This window comes from Heterodontus francisci, chromosome 14 (assembly GCF_036365525.1).
Source record: "Heterodontus francisci isolate sHetFra1 chromosome 14, sHetFra1.hap1, whole genome shotgun sequence".
NCBI lineage: Eukaryota > Metazoa > Chordata > Chondrichthyes > Heterodontiformes > Heterodontidae > Heterodontus > Heterodontus francisci.
Genome location: NC_090384.1, coordinates 94,936,161 through 94,958,575, shown reverse-complemented (window position 1 = coordinate 94,958,575; position 22,415 = coordinate 94,936,161). Strand labels below are relative to the sequence as shown.

Below are 22,415 nucleotides of genomic sequence, written 5' to 3'. Positions count from 1 at the left end.
CCCAGATCAGTAGTGGAGGCAGAAACCCTCAATTCTTTTAAAAGTTACATGGACATGCACTTAAGGTGCTGTAACCTGCAGGGCTATGGAGCAGTGCTGGAAGGTGGGATCAGTTTGGATGGATAGCTTATTCGGCCGGCGTAGACACAATGGGCTGAATGGCCTGCTTCTGTGCTGCATGTTCTGTATTCACTGGAAATTGATCGAGTGTAAATTGCATTTGAAAAATACAATTGAAAAATTTGCTGAGGTGCTTTCGATTTTAAAAGAAAGAGCTCTGTATATTTGCCATGCAAGGGGTTTTACAGAAGGGGAAACAGCTTTCCCTATGCTTTTCTACGCAATCAACAGAAATAGATTTGTGTTGAGGTAAGTGCTGTGAATGGTATTGATACAAAATCAATTCCTATTTCTGCCAATGCCAATTGACAACTAAAAAGATGATAAGGTACATTTCATATATCCTAGGCCCAACCATCTTCAGCTGCTTCATCAATGACCTTCCTTCAATCATAAGGTCAGAAGTGGGGATGTTCGCTGATGATTGCACAATGTTCAGCACCATTCGCGACTCCTCAAATACTGAAACAGTCCGTGTAGAAATGCAGCAAGACCTGGACAATATCCAGGCTTGAGCTGATAAGTGGCAAGTAACATTTGCGCCACACAAGTGCCAGGCAATGACCATCTCCAACAAGAAAGAATCTAACCATTTCCCCTTGATATTCAATGGCATTACCGTCGCTGAATCGCCCACTATCAACATCCTAGGGGCTACCATTGACCAGAAACTGAACTGGAGTAGTCATATAAATACCGTAGCTACAAGAGCAGGTCAGAGGCTAGGAATCCTGAGGCGAGTAACTCACCTCCTGACTCCCCAAAGCTAGTCCACCATCTACAAGGCACAAGTCAGGAGTGTGATGGAATACTGTCTACTTGCTTGGATGGGTGCAGCTCCAAAAGCACTCAAGAAGCTCAACACCATTCAGAACAAAGCAGCCCGCTTGATTGGCACACCATTCACAAACATTCACTCCCTCCACCACTGACGCACAGTGGTGGCAGTGTGTACCATCTACAAGATGCACTGCAGCAATGCACCAAGGCTACTCAGGCAGCACCTTCCAAACCCACGACCTCTACCACCTTGAAGGACAAGAGCAGCAGATGCATGGGAACACCACCACCTGCAAGTTCCCCTCCAAGTCACACACCATCCTGACTTGGAACTATAGCGCCGTTCCTTCACTGTCGTTGGGGCAAAATCCTGGAACTCCCTTCCGAATAGCACTGTGGGTGTACCTACCCCACATGGACTGCAGCAGTTCAAGAAGGCAGCTCACCATCATCTTCTCAAGGGCAATTAGGGATGGGCAATAAATGCTGGCCTGGCCAGTGACACCCATACCCCATGAATGAAAAAAAAAAATACTGCTGCAGTTGATTCCCAACTAATTTCTGTTCTGTCAGGAAGTTGGGAGTTGACTTGTAGAACAATCTTCTCTTCCTTTTTATAACCTGAGTTTAAAACCTTAGCTTGCAGCTATCAGCTTGGCTCATTCAGGAGCACTGTCATCTCAGCCATTGCAGGCCTTGACCATGTAATGTAGAATTGCACATCAGAGTGATATGGAGTGCTGCATTGTCGGAGCTGCTGCTCTCAGGAAGAGGTGTTAAACTGTTCAGTTACTGTTCAGCCTTGATTTAAAAATTCTCATCCTTGCTTTCAAGTTCCTGCATGGCCTTGCCCCTCCCTGTCTCTGTAATCTCCTCCAGTCCCACAACCCTCCGAGATATCAGCACTCATCTAATTCTGGCCTTTTGAGCATCCCCAATTAGAATAATTCCACCATTGGTGGTCGTGCCTTTGGCTGCCTAGGTGCTAAGCTCTGGAATTCCCTCCCTAAACCTCTCTTTCCTCCTTTAAGATACTCCTTAAAACCTACCTCTTTGACAAAGATTTTGGCCATTTGCCATAATATCACCTTGGGTGGCTCAGTGTGAAATTTTGGTTCATAATGCTCCTGTGAAGAACCTTAGGATGTTTCATTACATTAAAGGTGTTATATAACTGCAATTTGTTGTTGAGGTATTGGCTAAAGATCCCTTGCCACTATTCAAAGATCCTGTCCAACGTTCTTTCCTCAAACAATATCAACGAATGTGATTAACTGGTTATATATCTCATTGCTGTTTTTAGTATCTTGCTATCTGCAAAATGGCTGCCACATTAGCCTAGCCACAGTGGCTGTATTTCAGAGTAATCCGTTGAGATGTTTCTGGGATATCACGCAATGGTACAAAAATGCAAATCTATCTTTGGGATGTTGTGAGATTGTAAGAGAGTTCATTGCACTTCTGATTAAACATGAAGTACAACGAAAGATTTCTCTGATCGAGGCTACTGAATGTGGTTGGGATACAGTTTGCTGTTCACTGGCATGGCGTATCGATGATCAATTAGCATCATCAGTGATTGACTGCTCAACAGCATGAACTTTGAAACACTAAGAAACATTCTTGAATATTGGGAGCAAAGTAGCCAAAATAACACTGTAAAAGCACATGCTATACAGAGGGACAGCTGTATGCATTTGTGGACGGAAAGAAAGACTTCTATTTATACTGCACCTTTCACAACCGCAGGGCATCCTAAAGTGCTTTACAGCCAATTAAGTACTTTTTTGAAATGCAGTCACTGTTGTAATGTAGGAGATGCAGCACCCAATTTGTGCAGAGCAAGCTCCCACAAACATCAATGTGATAATGGCCACATAATTTGTTTATTTTAGTGATGTTGTTTGAGAGATAAATACTGGCCAAGCTGGAGGGAAGTCCCTGGCTCCTCTTCCAAATAGTGTCATCCAGCTGAGAGAGCAGATGGAACCTTGATTTAACTTTTCATTCAAAAGATGGTACCTCTGAGAGTGAAAATGTTGTGCTCCAGTCTCTAGACTGTGTCTTGAATCTATTACCCTCTGAGCCAGGGCTGACATCTTAATTGCCAGTGTTTTGTTTGGAATATTGAAGTGGTTTGCTTTACAAAGAAATATATAGATGGCCTATTTAATTGCAGCTTCTAGTTCAGTAGAGCTTAGTGACTACAAGCTCATAAAGCCCGGTAATATTACCTTCAAACATGCATTGAAACTCTTTGGTATCACAGTGTGATGAAATTGCTTTGACTGGTATAAATGATACTGACGTTGAAAATTGGTATTGGTAAATCATGAGCTATAAATGCAATTTGTTCATGACATTTATGCACATTGTGACATAAATATCCCATTATGCTCTTACAACCATGGCACTCAGACTCGTTTTGACTTTGTGAATCTGACATAATGTGCTCTCACTGAGAAATTGCCTGTTGTGAAATCTGAGTAACTGGGGGGAAGCAAGAAAAATGCAAAGTGTTCTGAATAAAGCAGGTGTAGACTGCAAGCTGAGAGGCAATGCTTAACGCTATACAAATCATTCGTTAGGCTACATTGCGTGAAATTCTCTGCGAATCTTGCCGTCCCTCAGTGCACATTGGAAAATTGCTGATTTTCAGACATCGATAGCATTGGATGGAAATGATAATAGATAACACTGCAGTTAAGTACTGGGGGAGTACTGCACTGTCAAATATGTTGAGGTGCTGTCTACCCTGTCAGGTGGAGATAAAAGATTCCATGGCACAATTTCAAACAGCAGAAGAGTTCTCCCTGGTATTCTGGCCAATATTTATACCTTAACCAATATCACCAAAACAGATTATCTGGTCATTATCACATTGCTGTTTGTGGGACCTTGTATGCATATTGGCTGTTGTGTTTCCTTCATTATGATAATGACATTGGCTGTGAAGTGCTTTGGGACATCCTGAGGTTGTGAAAGATGCTGTAGAGAGGCAAGCTTGTATTTGCCTATCATCTATTTGATGGACTGAGTAGCTTATTTCTGCACTGTGATGGTCGACAGTTCTATTGCTGTTACTGTATCCTGGCAATAATGCTGGAATCTTTACCATTCTGTGCCCAGCAGTCAAAGACACATCCATTGGTACAATCGTGTGAGTCCTGGAGGTAGCACTGTTTATCCTAAAAAGCTGAATTTGCTTCCCTATTACCACGCTAGCTAATTCTGACAGACTTGGCCATAAAATGGACTTTCCTTCTACACTGTTTCACCATGGTTCCTGCAGAATTCCACTTTCTAAAGCACAGCTTGCAACCCCAAGCAGCATTTTAAATGAGATAAATACCAGAACGGAGAGGCTATAACTATCGGGAAAGATTGAATGAGCTGGGGCTCTTTTCTCTCGAAAAGAGAAGGCTGAGGGGTGACCTAATGTTTGGTATCCTTCCATCTACGAAAGATGATGGATGTGCAGCAAGGTTTAGGTGGGGTGTCTTCTCTTGGTGCACCTTTGCTGATGGCTGTGAAGGCCAATCCTCGAGGGGAAGGTTCTGCCAGAAGTGGTGCAGGTGTAGCTACCAAGTAACGCTGTGAGTTGTTTTTGATATTGGCGCCTGTTGCCAAGCTGCTGTAGCAACTGGTCGTCATGGTAGTGCACACCAGCCCACAGGATGTGTTGCTAATTCCCTCTTTCCAAGCTAGTGACTCCCAGTTGCAATAGTCGACATTTAGGCCCTTCGTGTCATGCTTGTAAGCATCCTTGAAGCAGAGCTTTGGGAGTCCCACTGGCTTTCTGGCCCTGGCTACCTCACCATACAGAAGGTCCTTGGATAAGTGACCATCTCCCATCCTGCGGACGTGTCCGGTCCACCAAAGCCACCTCTGTTTGATTATTGCCAACACACCTCGGAGCACTGCCTTTGAGAGGACTGCCACATTTGTGATTTTGTCCTGCCAGGATATATCCATAACACGCTGCAGACAGAGAAGATGGAACTTTTGAGCTTCTTTTCCTGATAGCTGCCCATGTTTCACAACCATACAGCAAGGTGCTGAGAACACAGGCCTTATAAACCATCAGCTTGGTCCTAAGGATCAGCTTGATTTTATTCCATGTGCGTTTCACAAGTCAGTCAAAGGTGGTAGCTGCTTTTCCTATGCGTGTATCAAGCTCTGCATCAAGGGACAGATTGTCACCATAGACCCAAGGTAGCATAATTTCCTAAACACTTCCAGTGGGGTGTTATTTAGTGTGATCAGGGGCAGAGATGCAACACCTTGTCCCATGACCATGATTTTCTTGAAGCTTATAGTCAAGGAGAACAAGTTACAGGCATGGGAGAGACAGTCCGTGAGTCTTTGTAGCTGAGATTCCGTGTGAGCGACTAGCGCAGCATTATTAGCGTAGAGGAGTTCTCTGATCAGGACGTGTTGAGTTTTTGTCTTCGCTTTCAGCTTTGATAGATTGTACTCTTGCCATTTGACCTAATGTGCACGTAGACTCCTTCCATATCTGCAGGGATGACCTAATAAAGGTTTTTAAAATTATGAAGGGGTGTGACAGAGTAGAGAAGATGTTTCCACTTTGAGAAAGTCCACAACCAGAGGCCATAAATATAAAATAGTCACTAGTAAATCCAGTAAGGATTTCAGGAGAAACTTCTTTACACAGAGAATGGTTTGCAAAACCTACAACTGCCATGGCTAAGTAGGTAGAATTCTCACCTTTGGGTCAGTTTGTGGGTTTAAGTCCTGCTCCAGAGACTTGAACACAAAAGTCGAGGCTGACACTTCAGGGCAACGTGTAGGAAGTACTGCAATGTTGGAGGTGCTGTCTTTCAAATGAAACGTTAAAACTAGTCCTGTCTCTTCTCTTGGGTCGATGTAATAAATCCCACAGCAATATTTCAAAGAAGAGCAGGGGAGTTCTCACTGGTGGTATGACCAATATTTATTCCTCAATCAATTATTTAAAACAGATTATTTGCTCATTAACACATCTCTGGTCATAGGAGCTGTCTGTGCGCATCTTGGCTTCTGCGTTGCCTACACTATAACAGTGACTATGCTTCAAAAGTACTTAATTGGCTGTACACCACTTTGGGACATCCTGAGGTTGCGAAATAAGTGCAGGTCTCTCTTTCTTTCTTTTCAGAAGGAGTAGTTGAGGCAAATAGAATAGATGCATTTAAGGGGAAGCTAGGTAAGCCCCTGAGGGAGAAAAGAATAGAAAGATTTGCTGATAGGATTTGATGAGGTAGGGTGGGAGGAGCTCATGTGGAGTATGGCCTGTTTCTGTGCTGTAAATTCTACATAATAAATGGCTGTTAAGTCACTTATACCATGTAATAAGTGTGAAATTGGCACAGTCACAGGCAATCTGCAATTGGTTGAATTCCTGGTAGTAACTTGATCTGCAATATGGGTAAAGTTTGCTTCCAGTGGAAAACAGGAAAGATTTCACACAGAATTGTTTGTGCTAATCAAATAAACTTTAAATGAATGCTGAAAGAAACAGAAGCAAAATTAGAACACCCAAGAGAATTTATAAAAGGTGAACTGGATATCTGAAATTAGAAAATTTTGATAGCTTGTTTATTAATCTTGCCAAAGTTTGGAATTGTGTGCTGCTGTATTGTCCCAGTTTGGACATTGCATTTGAGGGACATCTTTCCTTTTTACTCCACTGTCTTCTGAGTTTAGTCCACAGCGATATCAAAACTGAAAGTAGTATTCCTTTCTCTGTAGCCCAAAGTATTTTGGTTCTAACCAAAACAAATCTTGACTGGGAAAAATGTGAAAGATGGATATGTACCAAGCCCACAATATTAACAGGGAGAATTCAGAAGACAGGTAATGGCTTTATATTGTGGGAAATCTGCAGTATAAATGGGATATCAGGCCACCTGCATGTATCTGAGTAGCTGGCTCAAAAGTGGTTCTGGTGGGTTCTAGAATAGGTCAACTTCTAACCTCTTAGTTGGCAAATGGTGCATGACACTGGAAGACATCAAACAAGGAATGAAGGAATTGCTGGATGTAAAACGACCAAGATCCATCCAGTTCACCTTCTACCTTTTTAAAATTTGTTTTCGGGATGTGGGCGTCGAAGGCAAAGCCAGCATTTATTTATTTATTTTTATTCATTCATGGGATGTGGGCGTCGCTGGCCAGGCCAGCATTTATTGCCCATTCCTAATTGCCCTTGAGAAGGTCATGGTGAACTGCCTTCTTGAACCGCTGCAGTCCCTGTGGGGTAGGTACACCCACAGTGCTAGCGGTTAGATACAACTGAGTGGCTTGCTAGGCCATTTCAGAGGGCATGTAAGAGTCAACCACATTGCTGTGGGTCTGGAGTCACATGTAGGCCAGACCAGATAAGGACAGCAGATTTTCTTCCCTAAAGGACATTAGTGAACCAGATGGGTTTTTACAACAATCGACAATGGTTTCATGGCCGTCATTAGACTAGCTTTTTTAATTCCAGATTTATTAATTGAATTCAAATTCCACCTTCTGCTGGGATTTGAACCCATGTCCCCAGAGCAATACCCTGGGTCTCTGGGTTACTAGTCCAGTAACAATACGCCACTGCCTCCTTATTGCACATCAGTAATTGCCCTTGAGAAGGTGGTGATGGTGGGGCATCTTCTTGAACCAATGCAGATTATGTGATGCAGGTACACACACAGTGCTGTTAAGGAGAGAGTTCCAGGATTTTGACCCAGTGACCGTGAAGAAACAATGGCGATATAGTTCCAAGTCAGAATGGTGTGTGACTTGGAGGGGAACTTGCAGGTAGTGGTGTTCCCATGTGTCTGCTGCCCTTGTTCTTCTAGGTGGTAGAGGTCGTGGGGTTGGAAGGTGCTGTCGAAGGAGGCTTGGTGAGTTACTGCAGTGCATCTTATAGATGGTACACACTGCAGCCACTGTGCACCGGTGGTGGAGGGAGCGAAAGTTTAAGATGCAGGATGGGGTGTGGATCTAGCGGGCTGCTTCATCCTGGGTGGTGTTGAGCTTCTTGAATGTTGTTGGAGTTGCACCCACCAGGCAAGTGACTTGTGCTTTGTGGATTGTGGGCATGCTTTGGGGCATCAGGAGATGAGTTACACTCCACAGAATTCCCAGCTTCTGTCCTGCGTTAGATTAGATCCTCTCTTGTTAGGATGGTCATTGCCTGGTACCTTACAGCATGATACAACAATAGTGGAGTTGTTGATTAATCATAGCAACCAATCTCCAGCAATTAGTCTGCAACAAATCCAGACACGACTTAGGGAAAATCTGTCAGTGCACGAGAGCTTTGGAAACCATAGGTCCAAAGTCACTACTTTCCTCCGAAGCATGCAACACATACCACAAGTCATGTCTGAAATTACTGTATCCTAAAGTGTTATTTTCTGAAAGACTGGAAGAATGTACAAAATGTAAGAATCAAACAAACAACAAAAAACTACACTCATACAGTACTTTCTATGTCTCTGTTTATTTATCTTATGGTAGTTGGACTTCTGCTGTGGGACAGTTTCCAAATGGCACCGATCTCTTCAGTCACCACCTGTTTTTTGCAAGGCATTTTCACTCCACAACTGCGAGACGGCAAAAATCAGTGTGAAGGGAGGTTGAAATGAAATGGCTGGAGCCAAAACCATTCAACTTTTGCTTTTAGGTTGCTTTGTGGTAGGATTTTCAGCAGCAATATTGTTATGGTATCAAATTTGGAGGAACAAAACCTTTCACTATAACAAGGGAATAAAGTGCATAATTTTTGTCGGGCTGGGTTTTTTTTTACGGTTCAGTTTCTTTGACAACGGTATCAACAAACTCCACCCCAAACCACAATGTACATGGAATCTTTTCTAAATGATTGCACATCTCCATGATGTTACCTACTTTAGGTGGTATTCTTGGCATGTATTTACTTGTAGCACTGAAATAAGAATTTCTGAGAAACAGAAAGACAAGTCCAATGCCAAGGGAAAAAAATGTGTTTATCCTGATTAGAACCAACATGAGCTTTCTGAGTTCAGGGTAAGTGAGACACCACAGTGCTCGTTCAGGAGAATTGTTTGGGTTTCTTTTCCATTGTGACGCTCCACTTTTGAAAAAACAATGAGCCTGTTTCTGTTTGATCAATTCTAATTTAATGCAACCTGAGATGGGGTTTGTAAATTGGAAGCAGTGGCTTGTCTATGTAAATAGAATCAATTATTCGACAACAGCTTTTTTTGCTAACATTTTCATTTGACATCAAATAATGCGGGGGAAATTTTGAAATGTGGTAGAACACAGTGATGAAGACAAGGAAAGCTGTGAATGCTGAAAATCTGTATTTAAGGAAGAAACTTGCTGTAGGTTGATCAATATCTGTGAGAGGAAAGTTAACGTTGACACTTCGATACAGTATTGAGAGAGCGCCATATTGTTTTTTGGATGCAACGTTAAATGGAGGCACCGTGTGTCCCCTCAGGTGCATGTAAAGAACCCATGGTATTATTTGAAGAAAGGCAGAGGGGTCCTTCCTGGTAACCTGGTCAATATATTTATATATATCAATCAACATCATTAAAACAGTTTATCCGTTACTCAAGTTACTGCTATTTTGTGGGAGCATGCTGTGTGGACATTGCCTGTTGGATTTCCCTATATTATAACAGTGACGACACTCTACTTGCTGTGAAGTGCTTTTGGAACGTTCTGACGTTGTGGAATCCTTCTTGCTATCGAAGAAAGGATCCTACCTGAACCATTAATCCACCTGAACACCTGTCCACCAGTTTCAGATGCTTCTGTTTCCCATTTAGTTCTTTATTTCATTGTTAGATTTTAACGCTTTGCTTTAAATTTGCTTCTTTTGCAACTCTTCTGAAAATATAATCATTTTGTTCAGAATTACAATGTTCAGTCAAAAGTTTCTGTGTCTGCATAGGCAAAAAGAAATATCTGAACCGTGACTTGCGGAAAAATGCTTGCATTGGTTAGCCCCACAGGTGCTTTATCTAGTGGGTATTTTGAATCATACAAACTGTTACGGTGCCAGGTTTGATGCCCCACCTGGACTGAGCTGGGGTTCAGTAGAAGCACTATAATTGTGCTCAGTGCCCCTAGATGAGGAAGGGTTTATAAAGAATCAGCCAAGTTCCCATCTAGTGACCCAACATAGAATTTAATGGAATGTATGGCACAGAAAATGGCCATTCGACCCAACAAGTCCATGCCAGTGTTTATGCTCCACTCGAGTCTCCTCCCATCTTTCCTCATCTACCTCTATCAGCATAACCCTCTAATCCCTTTTCCGTCATCTGCTTCTTTAGCTTCCCCTTAAATGCATGTGTGTGAACACCCGGCCAGGGCAGGATAGGCTGGGCCGTTATGCCTCCAGACACTCACTGCTGAGGTTCCGGCATGAACTAAAGCCAAAGCTAGCAAATGCTCTGAACATTCAACATGTCAGCCAGCATCATGTGGAGAGAACAGCTAAGTTAGATTTCAGGTTATGCCAGAAGAGGAAGAGGTTACACATGAATCAATCAATGCTGGCCACTTGGGTGACTTACAGTCAGATGCCTGGTGCCCACAAAGACCTACCTCAGCAAGGAGTCTCCACCTTCAGAATTGGATGGCAAGGGAGACAGTTAGGGAGGGAAAAATAAAATATATATTATGTAGGTTCAAGACATATTGTTCAGTTCATTCAGGTGTCAATGTGATATTGGAAAAATTCAGAAATGTGAAAATTCAGCCCAGCATGACTGCATTCCCTGTTATAAAACACAGCGATATTCATTGAAACGTCCATGTTTTCAGGCTGAATCATTTTGGATAACACGTGAACATAATTCTTAAGTTAAATACAAATAGACAAGACTAGATTGGAAACCAAGTCTTTGCATTCATGGACGTGTGCATAAGTGAGCACAGGCTTCCTCTTCCTGGTTTGCACTACTGTAGTTACGCCAGAGTCGAGTTCCACATGTTCCACTTGCACTCCAGTAATCTCCAGTGGTCATTCTTCCTGTGTGTGCTTAGACAGTTGCCAAGCTATTCAACTCTGTAAGATTCCTTTTTTTTGACAGGTTCAGGGTGTGGGCGTTGCTGGCAAGGCCAAGATTTAATACCAGAAATGTGCATTTGGAAAATTTACCCTAAACAAAAACAAATTGTCATCACATTTAGTTTTCATGAAAACATACTTTAAATTGAAATACAACTGGAAAGAATATCTACTGTCATATTTAGGAGCCAGCAGATACTGAAGTAGCAGTACATAATGGGCATAAAAGGTGGAGTTAGTAATGTAGAATGCAAATCAGGCCACAGTTGCATCTGTTACTCTATCCTGCGGCAAACTAGCCATGCAAACTGGAATAATAGAAAATGCAGGAAAACACTTAGCAGGTCAGGAAGCATCTGAGTTAACATTTCATGTCAATGATCTTTCTTCCAGAGCAACAGCAACTTGCATTTATATAGTGCCTTTAACATAGTAAAATGGCCCAAATTTCTTCACAAGAATTTTGGCACTGTGCCACATAAGATATTTGGCTGGATTTTACGTAGGGCGGACGCAAGCTGCCACAGACGTAAAAGTCGGTGGCGATCCCACTTCCGCCTAGCCTGGGGATCCGTCCCACATTTTAACGGTCCCCGGGCTTTAATTGTTCCGGCTGTTGGCCAATCATCAATCATTGAGCTGCCGGCCAATCATCGGGCTGGCAACTCTTAGTCCCAGCACCGGGAGCCGTGGCCACTGCTGGGACTGCAGCTCAGCCGAGGACATGGAGCCAGGAGTACAGGTAAGTTTGGTATGCCTCGCCGGTCAGGCCCCGGTGAGGCAAGAGTGGTCGTTTGGGGGGAGGGGGGTGGGGCGTCTTGGGTCCTGTGGGTGGTTGGGGAAGCGGGGGCAGCCCTCAATTGGGCACCCTGTGCCCATTTATCAGGGCCCACCCCCAGGGCACTGAAAAGCCACCAGCTTTCACTGTGTTGCCTTTCCCGGATACAGGACGCCCGCTTGCCATGGGTAAAATCCCTGTGGAGGTGGGTGAAGGCCCTTAAAGGCCCTTAAGTGGTCGTTAATTGGCAACTTAAGGGCCTTGATTGGCATGGGGCGGGCGGCCTGTTTTTTGGCCCCCCCGCCCTACGTAAAGTGGGGCGGAGGCAGAAGCAGGTTGCGGCCTCCTAGAGCCTCCCGCTCTTTTTAACGCCCCCCCCCCCCCCACCCCCACCACCATCTGGCTCGCTGGGGTGGCGTAAAATTCTGGCCATTGGGTCGTAAGAGCGGTTTTTAAGAAGTGTCTTAAGGAGGTGGATAGGCAGAGAGGTTTAGGGAGAGAATTCCAGGACTTAGGACCTAGGCAGCTGAAGGCACAGCAACTATTGGTGGAATGATTGAAATCAGGAACATGCAATAAACCAGAATTGGAGGAGCACAGAGATCTCAAAGGGCTGGAGAAGGTTACAGAGATAGGGAGGAGCGAGGCCACGGAGGGAATTGTAAACAAGGAAGAGAATTTTCAAATTGAGGCATTGCTTAATTAGTAGCCAATTTAGATAAGCAATCAAAGGGGTGATGGATGAACAGGATTTGATGCGTTAGGATATGGCCAGCAGAGATTTAGATGAGTTAAGGTTTATAGGCGGTGAAGGAATGGAGGTCAACAAGGAGAGCATTGGGATAGTCAAATCTAGATGTAACAAGGATGAATTTGTGTTGTAACATAGATGAGGGTTTCAGCAGCTGATGAGCAGAGGCAGGGGCAGAGAGGGACAATATTATTGAGAGGGAAGTAGGCGGTCTTGGGGATGCAACAGATATGGTGTTGGAAGCTCATCTCAGGGTTAAATATGACACCAAGGTTGCAAATGGTCTAGTTCAGCTTCAGACAGTGGCCAGGAGAGGGTTGGAGTCAGTGACTTGGGAATGGAGTTTCATAGTCATTTACAGTGCAGAATGAGGCCATTCGGCCCATCGAGTTCATTCCAGCTCTCCGCGGAGCTATGCAATCAGTCCCATTCCCTGGCTCGATCCCCCTAGGCACACAAGTCTATTTCTGTCAAGTGGCCATCCAACTTCCTCTTGAAGTCAGTGATCGTCTCCGCTTCCACCCCCCCCATGTAGGCAGCAAGTTCCAGGTCATTACCACCCACTGCATAATAAAGTGCTTCCTCACATTCCCCTTGCGTCCTTTGCCCAAAACATTCAATTTGTGGCCCCTAGCCCTTGTACCATTTGTTAATGGGAACAGATTTTCCATGTCTAACTTATCTAAGCCTGTCATAATCTTGTACACTTCTATCAAATCTCCCGACAATCTCCTTTGTTCTACGGAGAACAAACCCAGCTTTTCCAACCTAACCTTGTAACTAAAATCCACCACTCATGGAGCCATTCTGGTAAATCTCCTCTGCACCCTCTCGAGGACCCTCACATCCTTCCTGAAGTGTGGTGACCAGGACTGGACGCAATACTCCAGTTGCAGCCTAACCAGAGCTTTATAAAGGTCCAGCATAACTTTCCTGCTTTTGTACTCAATACCTCTATTTATGAAGCCCAAGATCCCGTATGCTTTACTAACCACTCTCTCAATATGTCCTGCCTGCTCCAAAGATCAATGCAAATACAGCCCCAGGTCCCTCTGTTCCTGCGCACTCTTTATAACTGTGACATTAGGTATATATTGCCTCTCCCTATTCCTTCTGCCAAAATACATCATCTCACACTTGTCAGTATTAAATTCCATCTGCTATCTTTCTGCCCATTCTGCTAGCCTATCTATGTGCTGTGTTTGTGGCAGGGACTGAAGAAAATGGCTTTGGTCTTCCCAATATTTAGTTGGTAGTAATTTCTGCTCATCTGGTAGTGGATGTTTGACAAACAGCATGACAAATCAGAGACAGTCGAAGGTTCATCAGGACTGAATGGGAATATGGGATATTTTCAATCAAGTGAGGTGAGAGCGATTGTCTTTGATATCAAGGCAGCATTTGACCAAGTTTGGCATCAAGGAGCCCTAGCAAAACTGGAGTCAATGGGAATCAAGGGAAAAACTCCCCGCTGGTTGGAGTCATACCTAGCACAAAGGAAGATGGTTGTGGTTGTTGGAGGTCAATCATCTCAGCTCCAGGACATCACTGCAGGAGTTCCTCATGGTAGTGTCCTAGGCCCAAACATCTTCAGCTGTTTCATCAATGACTTCCCCTCCATCATAAGGTCAGAAGTGGGGATGTTCACTGATGATTGCACAATGTTCAGTAACATTCACAACTTCACAGATATTGGGCTGATAAGAGGCAAGTAACATTCACGCCACACAAGTGCCAGGCAAAGACGATCTTCAAGAGAGAATACCATCTCCTCTTGACATTCAACACCATTACCATTGTTGAATCCCCCACTATCAACATCCTGGAGATTACCATCGACCAGCAACTGAACTGGACCAGCCATATAAATACTGTGGCTACAAGAGCAAGTCCGAGGCTGGGAATTCTGCAGCAAGTAACTCAACTCCTATCTTCCCAATGCCTGTCCACCATCTACAAGGCACAAGTCAGGAGTGTGATGGAATACTCTCCACTTGCCTGGATGGGTGCGGCTCCAACAACACTCAAGAAGCTCGACATCATCCAGGACAAAGCAGCCCGCTTGATTGGCACCCCATTCACAAACATTCACCCCCTCTACCACCAATGTGCAGTTGCAGCAGTGTGTACCATCTACAAGATGCACTGCAGCAACTCACTATACCTCCTTCGACAGCACCTTCGTAATCCATGACCTTTTCCCCCTTGAAGGACAAGGGCAGCAGATGCATGGGAACACCACCATCTGCAAGTTCCCCTCCAAGCAACACACCATCCTACTTGGAACTATATTGCCATTCCTTCACTGTTGCTAGGTCAAAATCCTGGAACTCCTTCCCTAACAGCACTGTGTGTGTACCCGCGTCAGATGGACTGCAGCAATTCAAGAAGACAGCTTACCGTCACCTTCTCGAGGGCAATTAGGGATGGGAAACAAATTATGGCCTTGCCAGCGATGCCCACATCCCATTAAGTCAATAAAAAAAAAACAAGATGAAGGGTGGGATTTAGGTTGGAATCCATAAGGAGCAAGTCAGATAGTTACTGAGCAATCTTAATGTAATCTATTGTTTTTGGTCCCCACTCGAAACTCCTTTCCCCATCTACAGACTCCATCCTTTCCCTGGCAACAGTTGGAGAGGAAGTAAGTCTGTTCACAACCTTGGTTTCTCATTTGATCCTGAGATGAGGTTCCGAGCTCATGTTTTTACTATCACTGAGGCCGACTATTTCTACCTCCGTAGCATTGCCTGACTCTGCCCCCGCCTCAGCTCATCTGCAGCTGAAACTCTCATTTATGCCTTCATTACCTCCAGACTTGACCATTCCAATGCACTCCTGGCTGGTCACCCACATTCTACTCTCAAACTTGAGGTCATCAAAAATTGTCCGTGTCTTATCTCGCACCAGGCCCTGTTCACCTATCACCCCTGTGCTTGCTGACCTACATTAGATCTCGGTCAAGCAATATCTTGATTTTAAAATGTTCTTCCTTGTTTTCAGATCTCTTCGTGGCCTCTCCCCTCCCTATCTCTGTAATCTCCTCCAGCCCCACAACTCTCTCAGATCTCTGCAATTCTCCAATTCTGGCCTTTTGTGCATCCCTGATTTTAATCGCTCCAACATTAGTGGCCGCGCTTTCAGTTGTCTCGGCCCCAAGCTCTGAAATACCCTCCCTACACCTCTTCGCCTCTCTACCTCACTTTCCTCCTTTCAGACACTCCTTAAAACCTACCTCTGACCAAGCTTTTGGTCATCTGACCTAATATCTCCTTTTGTGGCTTGGTGTCATACTTTGTTTTGTAATGGTCCTGTGAAGCGTCTTGCAGCGTTTTAGTACATTACTGGCACGATATAAATATAAGTTTTTGTTCTAATACAAAAGGGGAACAAAGTAAAAGAGACCAACGAAAATCCTGTCGGCGTGAGCAGAACTTCTTCAAGTTGCACATTCCTGGAAGGGAAGTGGCAGTGAATTAAACACCAAAACAAACCAATGCTGGCAATCTGAAATAAAACCTGCAAAGTGGATGTTTTGCTGGGGTGATCTGAAGCCAAAGAACTTCAGCTTGACTTATAGTGTTAACTGTGGTTTAGTTGGTAGCATGTTTCCCTCTGAGTCAGAAGGTTGTGAGTTTTAGTCCCACTCCAGGACTTGCGCACATATTCTATGTTCACACTCCAGTACAGTAATGAAGGAGTGCTGCACTGCTGGAGGTGCTGTCTTTTGGATGAGGCACTAAATCGAGGTCCTGTCTGCCTGCAGGGGTAGGCATTAAAGATCCCACAACACTAATCTGAACAAGAGTAGGGGAGTTATCCCAAGTCTCCTGGCCAATATTTATCCCTGAACCAAGGTCACCACTAAAACAGGTTATCTGGTTGTTACCGCATTGCTGTTTGTGGGATCATGCTGTGCCACGTTTCCTCTATTACAACAGTGACTACACTTCAGAAGTACTTCATTGGTGGTAAACACATTGGAACGTCCTGAGGTCAGGAAAGGCACTATATAAATGCAAACCTTTTGTTATTGTAATAATCTAAGACAAAACCTCTCAGTCATGCAGAACCGATTTCATGAGTCTCCTCAGGCTTAAAGCAAAGGCATAAATGACATTGGGAAGTGTGTGTGAAGAACCTTCAGCATTTTGAGTGGGAAAAAAACTGCTGTCTTGCTGAAATGAAACATGGCGCGTTTCCAGAATTTTCCCTAATTTTTTCCTGTTGTTATCATCAGCATGTCGGAAGGTAAATTTGGACAGTGCACCCCTCTGTTTATTGCATGACTGCGTTGCCTATCAGTGATTGCTCAGTTAGTGTTCTCAGGTGCAGTTTGATATATTCCCTTTATATTATTGATTAAACATTTTCTTAAAGTGCTTGAGGCAAAACTGAATTAATGGCATTGTTTAACCTATTCTCAAGGTGCTTGTAATGAATTATGAAGGCTTCAATCATGAAAGGAACTATTTACCGCTCCAATCAATCTTCAAGGCAACTGCTTTTCGAAGGCTAAGAAATGAAAGACAACTACAGTACAGTTCAAAAAACCATTCGCTTAACATGATCTGCATAAGTTCTGATGATTTGAAAACATCACTTTAGTATAGGCAGGCCAGAATGATTTTGAATTTGAAGAAACGGAAGCAAGAAAATTTATGATACAGAAGGAGGACATTTGGCCCATCGTGTCTGTGCCGGCCAGAAAAGAATTATCCAACCTATTTCCACTTTTCACTGAAACAGCCTTCCAGTCACAACAACACCTGTCGCCAACTACCCTTTGCTTCCTGCCACTCAACCAATTTTGGATCTAACTTGCCACTTTCCCTTGGATCCCATGGCTTTTACTTTCATAGAAACATAGAAAATAGGAGCAGGAGTAGGCCATTCAGCCCTTCGAGCCTGCTCCGCCATTCATTATAATCATGGCTGATCATCCAACTCAGTAGCCTGTTCCCGCTTTCGCCCCATACTCTTTGATCCCTTTCACCCCAAGAGCTATATCTAACTCCTTCTTGAAAACATAGTGTTTTGGCCTCAACTGCTTTCTGCGGTAGCGAATTCCACAGGCTCACCACTCTCTGGGTGAAGAAATTTCTCCTCATCTCAGTCCTGAAAGGTTTACCCTGTATCCTTAGACTATGACCCCTGGTTTCGGGAACATCCTTCCTGCATCTACCCTGTCAAGTCCTGTTAGAATTTTATAGGTTTCTATGAGATCCCCCCCTCACTCTTCTGAACTCCAGCGAATATAATCCTAACCGACTCGATCTCTCCTCACACGTCAGTTCCACCATCCCAGGAATCAGTCTGGTAAACCTTCGCTGCACTTCCTCTATAGCAAGAACATCCTTCCTCAGATAAGGAGAACAAAACTGCACACAGTATTCCAGGTGTGGCCTTACCAAGGCCTTGTATAATTGCAGCAAGACATCCCTGCTCCTGTACTCGAATCCTCTCGCTATGAAGGCCAACATACCATTTGCCTTTTTTACCGCCTGTTGCACCTGCATGCTTACCTTCAGCGATTGGTGTACGAGAACACTCGGGTCTCGCTGCATATTCCCCTCTCTCAGTTTATAATAACAGGAAGATAATCTGCCTTCTTGTTTTTGCTACCAAAGTGAATAACCTCACATTTATCCACATTATATTGCATTTGCCATGTATTAGCCCACTCACTCAACTGACCACTCCTGTCACTCTGACCACTCTGTCATGTGGAATCTTGTCAAAAGCCTTGCTGAAATTCATGTAGAGTACATTGTACCCTCATTGACCTTCCTTGCCACCGCCTCAAAAAATTCAGTTAAATTAGTCAGACATGATTTTTCCTTAACGAATCTCTGCTGACTGACCTTTATTAATCCATGCCTTTCTAAATGATGATGTATTCTGCACCTCAGAATTTTTTCCAATAATTTACACACCACTGAGGTTAGACCGACTGCCTTGTAATTGTTCGGTCTGTTCCTTTCTCCTTTTTTAAACAATGGTAGAATGTTAGCAGTCCTCCAGTCTACCGGCACTACTCCTGTAGCCAGATAGGGCTGGAAAATAATGGTCAGAGCGTCTGCTATTAACAGCCTGGAATACATTTCATCTGGGCCTGGTGTTTTATCCACTGTCAAAGATGCTAAACTCCTTAATATTTCTTCTCCAATAAGCTTCCCTTTTTGCCTTATCCTACCCTTTATGTTCCTGGACATTTGGGGTGGGGTGGGGAGGTGGGTGTGTGATTTAGGAGTCTCACCCTTTATCTTAGTAGGAACATATTTGTCCTGAACCCTCTCTATCTCCTCCCTGAATGCCTCCCACTCCAACACTAATTTACCATCAAGTACCTGTTTCCAGTCCACTTTTGCCAAAACATAACTCAGCTTAGTGAAAGTAGCCTTCCTCCTGTTTAGAACTTTTACTCCTGGTCTATCATTGTCCTTTTCCATAACTACAATAAATCAAACTGAATTATGATCACTAGCACAAAATTGCTCTCTCCCGCTCATATCTCTTCCACTTGCCCATCTTCATTCCCTAAGATTATGTTCAGAACTGTCCCTTCTCTTGTTAGACTTGCTATATACTGGCTAAAACAGTTCTCCTGAATGAATTTTAAGAATTCTGCATGCTCTATACCTCTTGCATTGAATTTATCCCAGTTAATACTAGGGTAGTTGAAATCACATACAATTACTGCCTTTATTATTTCTGCACTTCTCAGCAACTTTCCTACATATTTGTTTTTCTATCTCTCTCTGACTGTTTGGGGGTTTATACTATATACTCCCAGCAATGTGATTTCCCCTTTTGTAATTCCTCAGTTCAACCCATATGACTTCATTTAATGATCCTTCTAGCATCTCACCCCTCCTCACCACAACAAGAAGTTATATTCATATAGTGCCTTTAACATAATAAAACATCCCAAGGCACTTCAGAGGAGTATTATAAAACAAAGTATGACACCGAGCCACAAAAGAAGATATTAGGTCAGATGATCAAAAGATTGGTCAGAGATAGGTTTTAAGGAGTGCTTTAAAGGAGGAAAGCAAGGTGGAAAGGTGTAGGGAGGGTATTATTTATTCCTTCATGGGATGTGGGTGTTGCTGACTAGGGAGGTGGTTGTGCATCACCTTCTTGAAACGCTGCAGTCCATGTGGGATGGGTACACCTACAGTGCTGTTAGGAAGGGAGTTCCAGAATTTTGACCCAGCGACAGTGAAGGAACGGCGATATAGTTCCAAATCAGGATGGTGTGTGACTTGGATGGTGTTCCCATGCATCTGTTGCCTATGTCCTTCTAGGTGGTAGAGGTTGCGGGTTTGGAAGGTGGCATTTATGTGGCTGGTCCGGTTCAGCTTCTGGTCAATGATAACCCCAAGGATGTTGATAGCTTGGGGCCTAGGCAACTGAAGGTGTGGCCGCCAATTATGGAGCTCACGGCTCTGATTGTTTCTTTAAACAATATTGTGATCCTTTCTTTAGCCCTCACTCTGTCCTGTCTGAAAATCCTGTAACCAGGAAAGTTGAGCTGCCATTCCTGTCCTCCTTTAAGCCATGTTTCAGTAATAGCAATGATATTCTACTTCCAAGACTTCGTAATCTATTGGATAATTTCTTTGCTATGCAACAACAACAACTTGAATTCATATAGCACTTTAACGCAGTAAAACCTCCCAAGATGCTTTCCAGGACCCTCTACCAAACAGAGGTTGACATTGTCACACATAAAGAGGTATTAGTACAGGTGACCAAAAGCTTGATCAAAGAGGTAGATTTTGCGAAGCATCTTAAAAGAAGAGAGACAGGTAGAAAGGTGAAGAGGTTTATGGAGGAAATAACGAGCTTCAAAGCCTAGGTATCTCAAGCCATGCTGGCCAATGGTGGGGCGAAGGAAAACGGGGACGTGGAAGAGACCAAAGTTGGAGAAGCGCAGAGATCTCAGTGGGTTGTAGGCTGGAGGATGTTGTGTATTTGCTGTTTTTCTGTACATTTTATATATCCAATTTATCTCAGAAAAATGCAGAGATGATACTAGTTCTAAGTCAACAACTAGTTTATTTACAGTACTTTAAAATATCATAGCACTTATAAGATTTCAGTACAATGTCTCTATCAGAACACAGTCTCTGTTTGCTAGAACCTTTCAGCATCTAGTTTCAGTTTCATCAATCCTAGGCTTAAGCAATTAAACACAGTGAACACTGATGAGTGGACAGACTAACACAGTCAAACCAAGATCAATCAAACCATTGAACACTACAGAGGACATTAAAGAGATGGGAGGGGTATGGGCATGGAGGGGTTTGAAAACAGGGATAAGGATTTTAAAATGTAAGGGAAAGAGCTTTCAAAAAGTCGAACACTAAAACTGTGTGGTCAGATTCTAGGATCACCCAATAATTATGAATACCTTATTTACTGTGCTAAATATACTGGAATTATTCATTATTCATTTCTGTCAACTGTATTGGAGCATAAAAATAGAGATTGTTATCATGGGAACGGCCATTCAACACCTCTGATGCATGCCTAATTTAAGTCCCAACCATAGAATGCTCTCCAGTCCATAAATCTTACTTTCCGTTGCCACTTCGTTATTTTAGGCCATCCTTTGTAAATTGCTATGCCGATGTTTCCCAGTCAATTTTACTCTATCACCAGTTATGATGTAACTGTGGGTTCTGGCCCCTAGATGGATTTGTACAGTGAGTTTCTGAAGTCTGCCTCCCATCTCCATCACCTCTTTGTGTACATGAAAAAGAACTTGCATTCATCAACTAACTGGAGACAATGAGATGCTACTCAGTATACTAAAGGTCTAGCACATGTGTGTCACACTTCAAACTTGCACATTGTTCCTATATTACAGTGGTGACTACACTTCAAAAAACACACTTCATTGGCTGTAAAGTGCTTTAGGTTGTGAAGGGCATTATACAAATGCAGGTTCTTTCTTTAAATATGCAAAAGCTGTTTTTATTGAAGAAAAAGGAAGCCAGTCTCGCTGTCATAGGATCCTCTGACCTGGAGACAGAAATTTACAAGCAGTTACAATTGCTCTCTGATTAACCCTAAGGTGTTCACAAGCAGCTGCAATTACCTGGCTCTAACTACAAGGTGCAGTAGAGTTGTGGTCTTAAAGAGACAGGCTGGGTTAACAGCTGAAGATCACAATCAGGCTCCAGACCCCAAGGCCGGATTTTATGCTACCCCAGCGAGCCGGATGGTGATGGGGGGGTGGGGTGGCATAAAATGGAGCAGGAGGTTCTGTAAGGTGAGGAGGGGGGGGAGCGAAAAATGGGCTGCCCACCCCAGGCCAATCAAGGCCCTTAAGTTGCCAATTAACGGCTACTAAAGGGCCTTCGCCCGCATCCACGGGGATTTTACCCATGGCAAGCAGGTGTCCTGGAGCCGGGAAAGGCTGACCCGTGAAAGCTGGCGGCCTCTCAGCGCCCCGGGGTTGAGTCCTGACAAACGGGTACAGGGTGCCCGATTGAGGGCCGCCCCCGCTTCCCCAACTAGCCCGAGGATCCAAGATTCCCCCCCTTCCCCCAAACGATCACCCTTGCATCGCTGGGGCCTGACCGATTACCCCCGGTGAGGCAAACCAAACTTACCTGCACTCCTGGCTCCATGTCCTCGGCTGGGTTGCAGTCCCAGCAGTGGCCACCGCTCCCGGTGGTGCTGCTGGGACTAAGAGCTGCCGGCCCAATGATAGGCCGGCAGCTCAATGAGGCGGGACTTCCTCCCTCAAGTGTGTGGAAGTCCTGCCTTGGAACAATTAAAGCCTGGGGACCCATAAATGCGGGACGGATCCCCAGGCTTGGCGGAAGCGAGTTCGCCACTGACTTTTACTTCGGCCAGCTCCCGTCTGCCTGATGTAAAATCAGCCCCAAATCTATAAGCAAAGCCACAAA

At 44.1% G+C, this 22,415-nt stretch overlaps 1 protein-coding gene across 11 annotated transcripts in view; it reads left to right on the top strand.

Annotated features, from left to right (window-relative positions):
• The window catches only part of shank2b (SH3 and multiple ankyrin repeat domains 2b), a 1,108,014-nt gene that overhangs the window by 186,986 nt on the left and 898,613 nt on the right, over positions 1-22,415 (top strand). Inside the window, exon 1 of one of the 11 annotated variants that reach the window (XM_068046564.1) lies at positions 8,855-8,937. The exons of the other annotated variants lie outside the window; for them this stretch is intronic. The gene's annotated coding sequence lies outside the window, so the exon portion shown is untranslated. Of the gene's footprint in view, positions 1-8,854; positions 8,938-22,415 lie in introns of those variants that run through there. 11 annotated transcript variants of the gene reach the window in all.